The sequence below is a fragment of the Oncorhynchus masou genome, unplaced genomic scaffold (assembly GCF_036934945.1).
Source record: "Oncorhynchus masou masou isolate Uvic2021 unplaced genomic scaffold, UVic_Omas_1.1 unplaced_scaffold_711, whole genome shotgun sequence".
NCBI classification, from domain to species: Eukaryota; Metazoa; Chordata; class Actinopteri; order Salmoniformes; family Salmonidae; genus Oncorhynchus; species Oncorhynchus masou.
Window position 1 is genome coordinate 203731 of NW_027013576.1, and position 10000 is coordinate 213730.

The window sequence follows — 10000 nt, forward strand, 5'->3', positions numbered from 1 at the left end:
ACCCTTAGAGGAGTTAAGGGTCCTGGACTAGTGGGGTCGTACCCTTAGAGGAGTGAAGGGTCCTGGACTAGTGGGGTCGTACCCTTAGAGGAGTGAAGGGTCCTGGACTAGTGGGGTCGTACCCTTAGAGGAGTGAAGGGTCCTGGACTAGTGGGGTCATACCCTTAGAGGAGTTAAGGGTCCTGGACTAGTGGGGTCATACCCTTAGAGGAGTTAAGGGTCCTGGACTAGTGGGGTCGTACCCTTAGAGGAGTGAAGGGTCCTGGACTAGTGGGGTCATACCCTTAGAGGAGTGAAGGGTCCTGGACTAGTGGGGTCGTACCCTTAGAGGAGTTAAGGGTCCTGGACTAGTGGGGTCGTACCCTTAGAGGAGTGAAGGGTCCTGGACTAGTGGGGTCGTACCCTTAGAGGAGTTAAGGGTCCTGGACTAGTGGGGTCGTACCCTTAGAGGAGTTAAGGGTCCTGGACTAGTGGGGTCGTACCCTTAGAGGAGTTAAGGGTCCTGGACTAGTGGGGTCGTACCCTTAGAGGAGTTAAGGGTCCTGGACTAGTGGGGTCGTACCCTTAGAGGAGTTAAGGGTCCTGGACTAGTGGGGTCGTACCCTTAGAGGAGTTAAGGGTCCTGGACTAGTGGGGTCGTACCCTTAGATAACACATTGTTCAGTGGTTTGAGGATCAGGTCAACACTTTGACAAAATAGAATATGTTGACTTTAAAGAGAGACAGGGAGAGAAAGAGGGAAAAAAGAGAGGGAGAGGGAAAGAGAAAGAAAGATAGAGAGAGGGGGGGGTGGATAATGATTGAGGTTAAAGGAGAAAGGCAGGCTGCATGCTTGCAGAGAGAAAGACCAATGAATAAAGGAACAGAGACAAAGAGAGAAATAGAGCTGCATTTCAGAGAGATTTCAGGACTCATGTGATGAGATGTGACGTGCATGTGTGTGTGTGGTGTGGTGTGTGTGTGTGTGTGTGTGTGTGTGTGTGTGTGTGTGTGTGTGTGTGTGTGTGTGTGTGTGTGTGTGTGTGTGTGTGTGTGTGTGTGTGTGTGTGTGTGTGTGTGTGTGTGTGTGTGTGTGTGTGTGTGTGCATGTGATAGAATGCATGCAGCATCAGCTTCTCCTGGTGCAATAGAGTTGTTTATCTAAGTTGGAACTGTGATGGATGTTCACAATAGAATGTAGCCTGTCACAGCACTGAGAGCAGTCGCCCAATGATCAGCTGTTAAGAACTTCATCTGTCACTGTAATCTGCACTCTTAATGGAACATTGGTCTGGAGAAATGAATTAGAGTTTTTCTAAAATGCCCTGCCCAAAAGCCACCACATTTGTAGATTGTCCCATATCTGGCAGTATCCACTATCTCTGACCGGCCTTGGGGTGGTCTTTGTAGGCTACCATCGCACTGTTTGTTGCTGTTTTTATATGATGCCTTTACGGTGAAAAGTATCACTCACACAGACATGCACACAGAACCAACAGACAAGCAGGCAGTCAGGCAAGCAGGCAGGCAGACAGACACACATATATACACATATACACACCCCTAAATTATAACGCATCACTTCAGGGTTGAGACGGGGTATATTTGAGCTTGGCTGTTGGTGTAGATTTAATTAAAAGATTGAGCTAGCAGCGTCACAGGCACTGAGAAACACACACACATAGACACACACACACAGACAGACAGACAGACAGACAGACAGACAGACAGACAGACAGACAGACAGACAGACAGACAGACACACAGACAGACACACAGACAGACACACAGACAGACAGACAGACACACAGACAGAGTGGCGCGAGCATCCTCTTTTCTCCCACACAGTCATATGAGTGAAAGGCATCCAGGAGAATTATAGCAGAACATCACATGACAGCTCAGGAGGATTGTCCGAATGTCTCGAGGCTATGGTCCTATTGTTAATACTCCCTTTGTCTGTGTTAACCTCTCTCACTATGACTGTTACAATACCAGTGGAGTCAACTGTCTGTGTTAACCTCTCTCACTGTGACTGTTACAGTACCAGTGTAGTCAACTGTCTGTGTTAACCTCTCTCATTATGACTGTTACAATACCAGTGTAGTCAACTGTCTATGTGTTAACCTCTCTCACTGTGACTGTTACAATACCAGTGTAGTCAACTGTCTATGTGTTAACCTCTCTCATTATGACTGTTACAATACCAGTGTAGTCAACTGTCTATGTGTTAACCTCTCTCACTATGACTGTTACAGTACCAGTGGAGTCAACTGTCTATGTGTTAACCTCTCTCACTATGACTGTTACAGTACCAGTGTAGTCAACTGTCTATGTGCTAACCTCTCTCACTGTGACTGTTACAATACCAGTGTAGTCAACTGTCTATGTGTTAACCTCTCTCACTATGACTGTTACAATACCAGTGTAGTCAACTGTCTATGTGTTAACCTCTCTCACTATGACTGTTACAATACCAGTGTAGTCAACTGTCTGTGTTAACCTCTCTCACTATGACTGTTACAATACCAGTGTAGTCAACTGTCTGTGTTAACCTCTCTCACTGTGACTGTTACAATACCAGTGTAGTCAACTGTCTATGTGTTAACCTCTCTCACTATGACTGTTACAATACCAGTGTAGTCAACTGTCTATGTGTTAACCTCTCTCACTATGACTGTTACAATACCAGTGTAGTCAACTGTCTGTGTTAACCTCTCTCACTATGACTGTTACAATACCAGTGGAGTCAACTGTCTGTGTCAACCTCTCTCATTATGACTGTTACAGTACCAGTGTAGTCAACTGTCTGTGTTAACCTCTCTCACTGTGACTGTTACAATACCAGTGTAGTCAACTGTCTATGTGTTAACCTCTCTCACTATGACTGTTACAATACCAGTGTAGTCAACTGTCTATGTGTTAACCTCTCTCACTATGACTGTTACAATACCAGTGTAGTCAACTGTCTGTGTTAACCTCTCTCACTATGACTGTTACAGTACCAGTGTAGTCAACTGTCTATGTGCTAACCTCTCTCACTATGACTGTTACAATACCAGTGTAGTCAACTGTCTATGTGTTAACCTCTCTCACTATGACTGTTACAATACCAGTGTAGTCAACTGTCTATGTGCTAACCTCTCTCACTATGACTGTTACAATACCAGTGTAGTCAACTGTCTATGTGTTAACCTCTCTCACTATGACTGTTACAATACCAGTGTAGTCAACTGTCTATGTGCTAACCTCTCTCATTATGACTGTTACAATACCAGTGTAGTCAACTGTCTATATGCTAACCTCTCTCACTATGACTGTTACAATACCAGTGTAGTCAACTGTCTATGTGCTAACCTCTCTCACTGTGACTGTTACAATACCAGTGTAGTCAACTGTCTATGTGTTAACCTCTCTCACTATGACTGTTACAATACCAGTGTAGTCAACTGTCTATGTGCTAACCTCTCTCATTATGACTGTTACAATACCAGTGTAGTCAACTGTCTATATGCTAACCTCTCTCACTATGACTGTTACAATACCAGTGTAGTCAACTGTCTATATGCTAACCTCTCTCACTATGACTGTTACAATACCAGTGTAGTCAACTGTCTATATGCTAACCTCTCTCATTATGACTGTTACAATACCAGTGTAGTCAACTGTCTATATGCTAACCTCTCTCATTATGACTGTTACAATACCAGTGTAGTCAACTGTCTATATGCTAACCTCTCTCACTGTGACTGTTACAATACCAGTGTAGTCAACTGTCTATATGCTAACCTCTCTCACTATGACTGTTACAATACCAGTGTAGTCAACTGTCTATGTGCTAACCTCTCTCACTGTGACTGTTACAATACCAGTGTAGTCAACTGTCTATGTGCTAACCTCTCTCATTATGACTGTTACAATACCAGTGTAGTCAACTGTCTATGTGTTAACCTCTCTCATTATGACTGTTACAATACCAGTGTAGTCAACTGTCTGTGTTAACCTCTCTCATTATGACTGTTACAATACCAGTGTAGTCAACTGTCTATGTGCTAACCTCTCTCACTGTGACTGTTACAATACCAGTGTAGTCAACTGTCTATGTGCTAACCTCTCTCATTATGACTGTTACAATACCTATTGTCATGACGTTGGCCTGAGGGGTTGGTTTATGACAGTCATAAATACCTCTTCCCCCCTTTTTCCTCTCTCTACCCTACTAAGGTTACATTTGCAAAACCCTTTGTTAACATAGAGATTCTGGGAACATCAGTAGGTGGGGGGAAATTAACTATATTCTGGTAATCCGAACAATTGAACATATGCGATGGTACTTAATGAATATGATGTCAGTTCGGTTGTCATCTGAGACATTCTCATCAATGATACGATGACATAAACTCTACAGTGGAAAGTCTACACAACAGAGTTATTGGATTCACATGGAATTGTTGTTCAATTTAAATATTTGAATATGAAATGATTTGTGATGGGATGAAATGTGATTTTAGCTTCTAAAATGTGACATTTGGGTTTTCATAAGATAGGGCTGCTCAATCAGTGGCCCTCCCCTGTGAAGGGACATGGGCTATAAAACTTTTCAAACACACCCTCCTCTCCCTTCCTATATAAGCCCTTGACGACAACATAACTTCCTGTTCCGAGGATATGAGGGTGACGGTCCTATGTCAGAATGGTTCAAATAATAACTACAGAACGAAGCCATCATCAGCATGAGCTTTGGTTGCGAATGGTGTGAACTTTTGAACTCGTATTCACTATAGAAGTGATACCTCCTAGCTGTTGAGTTAGCGACCGCAGCTGCAAACGCAGGTTCGGAAGGAACAGACAGTATCCCGTCTATCACACAGCGACGTTACTACAACGCATCCAATTGACAACCAGAGACATTCTTCAAAGGACAGAGGACTCGGTCTGGCAACACCGCCTTCCATCTCCCACCAACCTACTGAAGCGCAGCTCAGAGTAAATTTTTATTGCATTTTCCTTTTCCAAATGGGCAGTAATTTAGAGTGCATATGATACTGTATTTACTATAGCACAGCTTTTTTCCTTTGTTCCTCAGTCTCCCGCTCTTTCACTCAACCCAGCCCCTTTTCCTTTGTTCCTCAGTCTCCCGCTCTTTCACTCAACCCAGCCCCTTTTCCTTTGTTCCTCAGTCTCCCGCTCTTTCACTCAACCCAGCCCCTTTTCCTTTGTTCCTCAGTCTCCCGCTCTTTCACTCAACCCAGCCCCTTTTCCTTTGTTCCTCAGTCTCCCGCTCTTTCACTCAACCCAGCCCCTTTTCCTTTGTTCCTCAGTCTCCCGCTCTTTCACTCAACCCAGCCCCTTTTCCTTTGTTCCTCAGTCTCCCGCTCTTTCACTCAACCCAGCCCCTTTTCCTTTGTTCCTCAGTCTCCCGCTCTTTCACTCAACCCAGCCCCTTTTCCTTTGTTCCTCAGTCTCCCGCTCTTTCACTCAAACCCAGCCCTTTTCCTTTGTGTAACAAGCTGTCATATCTGTTTCGCCCGCGAGGGACGTTTTCCTTTATGACGTCATTTATGAAAGTTATAATTCATTGTGTGTATGTGAATTCTGTGTGATTAGTTGGGTTTAATTATTGATTTACTAAATACCTAATTTTGTATTGCTGATTCAAATTGTTAACCAGGGTTCTTGCAGATAACCAAGAATTTACAACTTTCAGATGAGACTGAAGTAAGATGAAGATTAATGTTGACTGCTATGGATGTAAAATATTACTAGGTCTTTAAAAGTTTATTCGGAAGATAACAGCTCTATAAATATTATTTTGTGGTGCCCCGACTCTCTAGTTAATTACATTTACATGATTAGCTAAATCAGGTGATTGTCACGTTCTGACCTTTATTTCCTTTGTTTTGTCATTATTTAGTATGGTCAGGGCGTGAATTGGGGTGGGCAGTCTATGTTTGTTTTTCTATGATTTGGGTATTTCTATGTTTCGGCCGAGTATGGTTCTCAATCAGAGGCAGGTGTCATTAGTTGTCTCTGATTGAGAATCATACTTAGGTAGCCTGGGTTTCACTGTATGTTTGTGGGTGATTGTTCCTGTCTCTGTGTTTGCACCAGATAGGGCCGGTTTGAGTTTTCACGTTTCTTGTTTTGTTAGTTTATTCATGTATAGTGTATTTATATATTAAACATGAATAACCACCACGCTGCGTTTTGGTCCGCCTCTCCTTCACCTCAAGAAAACCGTTACAGTGATATTAATGACAGATAAATTATTGTATAGAATAGCATGTCATATCACATAATCAACTGCAAACAGGGACAGTGTCACACCCCATGTGTTATATCTCAAAACTCTCACCACCAAAATATTTTATTAGCAGCCAATGTTTACTTTCTTATTTGGGGCTTTGGCAGTCAATTGAAAAACATTCCAACAGTATTTCTGATTGTCTTCTCAACTCACCATCACTTACATTTAATGTGGGTCAATGACAGTCAAATTAGTCTGACATAATGTCTCTTATCTCACCAACACTAATGAGATGGGTGTGGCTTAATGCATGTAGCATCGGAGCTTCTCAAAGTCAGGAGGCGTGGTCGACAGAGCGCACCTCATCTCTGCTGTCACATCCAACCTGGATCGATATTTGGTTTGAATGCAGACAAAAGCACTGAATCCAGCTTCACACAGATATGAGCTGGCGAAGGGTACATTGAGTTGTAATGCCCTGAGGCAGACAGCAGGGTGTTCCCATTGAGCCAGGAACCAGAACTCCTCTGTAGTGATCTGTGAATGCGTTGTCTGTAGCATTCAGTCACATTACAGCTCGATCAGCTGTTCGATTTCACTTACTGGCATGTCAACTGAGCCAGGATCACAGTCAAAAGGATTGGGAAGTCGGTCCCAAAGTGCTCTTCCAAGCATTGGTTGGTGAGCAGTCATCACTGGTGTGGGACACTTACTGATGCTGTGTTCTGTTAGAAACATGCATAGCCGAGGGAAGTGGGAATGGTTCGCTTTTGAAAGACTCTCTCTCCAATAAGAATTATTTCCTCTGAATCCACTGATTGTCACGATCGTCATAAGGGGTGGACCAAAATGCAGCGTGGTATGTTTCCATCCTTTTTTTTAGGAAGAGAAAACTCAAATAACAAAAACAATAACGCGAACAAACGAACCGTGAAGCTCAGAGAAGTGCTCACAGGCAACTATACCGAGACGAGATTCCACAAAGCACAATGGGAAAATGGCTACCTAAATATGATCCCCAATCAGAGACAAAGATAAACAGCTGCCTCTGATTGGGAACCATATCAGGCCAACATAGATATACAATTCCCCTAAGATAACCCACCCTAAATCACACCCCGACCCAACCAACATAGAGAATAAACAGCTCTCTATGGTCAGGGCGTGACACTGATTTGTCACTTTTTGTATTTCCTCTATATGCTTCTGTTCCATTTGTTCAGTTTCCCAAATACTGTATGTCTGTTACATTGGCAGGGAGACACATTTATTATTTTCATTACACAGAAAGTCAAGTCCTCTCTCAATGCAAAACATATTTCCAACACTCCCCCTCGATAACCATCAAACCTCGGTGTAAAATAGAACATAGCTATTCTCTGATCCCATATCTCCACATAGTTTTGCGAACAAGTGTGCGCCCAGTGATGTGGTTTGATGTACACTGAACAAAAATATAAACTTAACATGTAAAGTGATGGTCCTATGTTTCATATGCACAAAAATCTTATTTCTCTCAAATGTTGTGTAGAAATGTGTTTACGTCCCTGTAATTTCTGTTGGTAATGAAGTCTTTTTGTGGAGAAAAATAATTCTTATTGGCTGGGCTTGGCTCCCCATTGGGTCCACCATGCCTGCGCCCCTGCCTGGTCATGTGAAATCCATAGATTAGGGCCTAATTCATTTATTTCAATTGACTGATTTCCTTATATAAACTGTAACTCAGTAAAATCTGTGAAATTGTTGCATGTTGCGTTTATATTTTGGTTCAGTATATCTTCCAATTGAAGTGAACTGCTGCAATATATCTCAGAGTTCTGTGCTCAGCTCTTTTGCTGCCAGTTGTTCTCGGTGTATCATACAATACGTCCATATGGCAGAGGGAGACTAGAGTGCAGAGGCCTGCAGAGGCCTTCCGAACTAGAGTGCAGAGGCCTGCCCGCCGTCCCACCAAAGATGGAGCCCCGTCTGTGCAAAAGCCCACCAGTAGATCCCATGGAATCAGTTTTTCGTCAAAATAGCCACGCAGCACACTGAACTTCCCCTGTGCCCCCCGACATGTATAGCGAACAAAAGTCGGGGCCTCACATCTAAAATCCATTTGAAGAGCATAAGCTGGGGAGTTTTTGAGTGGTTCAGTCAGTTTGCTCTTGATTGCTAGCAATAGCATCAATTATTTGTTTGACAGCGCTATCTGACAAAGGTATTGATGTGAGTTTTTGGGCCTCTGCCTCCCCACACATTGTTTCACAGTATAAATTGCGGCCGGTAATATCAGAGTCTCTGTAATAGTGTGTGGTTTCATAGCATAGCGAACCTAGCCATTCACCGTGGGAATGATGACCACTGGTCCAATAGGGTTTATCTTGTGGGGGAGGTCTCCACTCACTAACCACTGCTCCAATAGGGTTTATCTTGGGGGGGGTCTCCACTCACTAACCACTGCTCCAATAGGGTTTATCTTGGGGGGGAGGTCTCTACTCACTAACCACTGCTCCAATAGGGTTTATCTTGGGGGGGGGGGACTCCACTCACTAACCACTGCCCCAATATGGTTTATCTTGTGGGGGAGGTCTCCACTCACTAACCACTGCCCCAATATGGTTTATCTTGTGGGGGAGGTCTCCACTCACTAACCACTGCTCCAATAGGGTCTCCACTCACTAACCACTGCTCCAATAGGGTTTATCTTGTGGGGAGGTCTCCACTCACTAACCACTGCTCCAATAGGGTTTATCTTGTGGGGGAGGTCTCCACTCACTAACCACTGCTCCAATAGGGTGTATCTTGTGGGGGAGGTCTCCACTCACTAACCACTACTCCAATAGGGTTTATCTTGAGGGGGAGGTCTCCACTCACTAACCACTGCTCCAATAGGGTTTATCTTGAGGGGGAGGTCTCCACTCACTAACCACTGCCCCAATATGGTTTATCTTGGGGGGGAGGTCTCCACTCACTAACCACTGCTCCAATAGGGTTTATCTTGGGGGAGGTCTCCACTCACTAACCACTGCTCCAATAGGGTTTATCTTGGGGGGGAGGTCTCCACTCACTAACCACTGCTCCAATAGGGTTTATCTTGGGGGGGAGGTCTCCACTCACTAACCACTACTCCAATAGGGTTTATCTTGGGGGGGAGGTCTCCACTCAATAACCACTACTCCAATAGGGTTTATCTTGTGGTGAGGTCTCCACTCACTAACCACTGCTCCAATAGGGTTTATCTTGGGGGGGAGGTCTCCACTCACTAACCACTGCTCCAATAGGGTTTATCTTGGGGGGGAGGTCTCCACTCAATAACCACTACTCCAATAGGGTTTATCTTGTGGGGAGGTCTCCACTCACTAACCACTGCTCCAATAGGGTTTATCTTGGGGGGGAGGTCTCCAGTCACTAACCACTACTCCAATAGGGTTTATCTTGGGGGGGAGGTCTCCACTCACTAACCACTGCTCCAATTGGGTTTATCTTGGGGGGGAGGTCTCCACTCACTAATCACTGCTCCAATAGGGTTTATCTTGAGGGGGAGGTGTCCACTCACTAACCATTGCTCCAATAGGGTTTATCTTGGGGGAGTCTCCACTCACTAACCACTGCTCCAATAGGGTTTATCTTGGGGGGGAGGTCTCCACTCACTAACCACTGCTCCAATAGGGTTTATCTTTGGGGGAGGTCTCCACTCACTAACCACTGCTCCAATAGGGTTTATCTCAGGGGGGAGGTCTCCATACACTAACCACTGCTCCAATAGGGTTTATCTTTGGGGGGAGGTCT

The 10000-nt window shown here is 44.3% G+C and overlaps 1 protein-coding gene across 1 annotated transcript in view; it reads right to left on the reverse strand.

Moving 5' to 3' along the window:
• Positions 1-10000, reverse strand: part of LOC135537105 (IQ motif and SEC7 domain-containing protein 3-like) — a 117203-nt gene that overhangs the window by 56808 nt on the left and 50395 nt on the right.